Source organism: Tenrec ecaudatus, unplaced genomic scaffold, assembly GCF_050624435.1.
Source record: "Tenrec ecaudatus isolate mTenEca1 unplaced genomic scaffold, mTenEca1.hap1 Scaffold_203, whole genome shotgun sequence".
NCBI lineage: Eukaryota > Metazoa > Chordata > Mammalia > Afrosoricida > Tenrecidae > Tenrec > Tenrec ecaudatus.
This window is the reverse complement of record NW_027458287.1, coordinates 4,026-5,376: the sequence shown is the minus strand read 5'-3', so window position 1 is coordinate 5,376 and position 1,351 is coordinate 4,026. Positions and strand designations below refer to the sequence as shown.

At 44.4% G+C, this 1,351-nt stretch overlaps 1 pseudogene; it reads left to right on the top strand.

Annotated features, from left to right (window-relative positions):
- Positions 1 to 812: 812 nt before the first annotated feature.
- Positions 813 to 1,004, top strand: LOC142436296 (cytochrome c oxidase subunit 7C, mitochondrial pseudogene; annotated as a pseudogene).
- Positions 1,005 to 1,351: the final 347 nt, after the last annotated feature.

Genomic DNA, 1,351 nt, shown 5'->3' with positions numbered 1-1,351 from the left:
AGATAGTGCCACATAAAAAGAAGGAAGACGATTGATAAAGCAACCCAGACATTATGTGGAAAAGGAAAAGGGACTTAGAAGACAATCAAAAGCTATAAGGAACCTCTCTCAGGGAGAAAGTCCTGTGGCTTCAACTTGTGTGCTCTGGGGGATATTCGGCAGTCACATAGAAAATTGTGTATTCAATTTAATCCCTTTAAGGGATTTTGTCAATGGGCCGTCATCCCAACTATCCTGACAAAAAAATCTATCTTGAAAATCACCCTGCTGTGAGGAAGCTAAAGGTAAGCACATGATACGATCACATGGAGGAAAATTGGGGAGCCAATGCAACAGCAAGAACCCAGGCCCTAGACCTAGGAACCAAAGCAAACCCATCTTGCCCGTCTCACTGCTTGAGCAGCTTTGGCCAATGCCATGTGGAGTAGAGATGAGCTGCCTTGGCCAAGCCTTCCTCAAATTACAGAATTGTGAGCAAATAATACACTGAGTGGGATTGAAAGTCACTAAGCAGCAATAGGTAAGTAAAACATAAGGGCCTAACAGTATCTATCTGTAAAGAGTCTTTGGCAGCTGGTATATGGAAGACCCAGGCCCTGATTACTTCCCATAAACACATATTCTTTATCATAGCCACGGACGCTCATGGAAACATTAAAGTTGTGCTTGGGAGAGGAAAAGGCAGGTTAAGAACCGAGAAAGCCCTTTTGGACCCTGCGCACCGGGGAACAAGGTCGCGAGCAGGAACTGCTACTGCTATTTCTCCTGTGGTCCCTCTCTGAGAGGAGTTTCCTGGAGCCTCCAACAGCGCCATGCTGGGGCAGAGCGTGCGGAGGTTCACCACCTCTGTGGTCCAGAGGAGCCACTATGAGGAGGGCCCTGGGAAGAATTTGCCATTTTCGGTGGAAAACAAGTGGCCGTTACTGGTTATGATGACCATGTACTTTGGGTCTGGATTTGCTGCACCTTTCTTTATAGTAAGACACCAACTGTTTAAGAAATAAGGATGCTTAAATGATATGTGAAACAGATGAGAAGAGCATTGTATGAAGTCCAACCTCTAAAAATTGATCAAGCTCTGTTGAACTTAATAGCATACTGGCTATGTTTGTAAATAAACTTAATACATGAAAAAAAAGGAACTGAGAAAGATGGTCATGTGACCTGGATATTGCTCAAACACTCCATTCTCCTAGGTCTCTTGGAAAAAGTAGAGGGATGAGAACCCAAAGCTGTAAACATTGTGTGGATTAGAAACGAGTTAAGTTTTGGGTGAGGGCTGAAGGCCCATGTTGGTAAAATTATTTCTGTGGGATTTTCTAGAACCAGAGCTGCTCTGAGGCCCAGACTG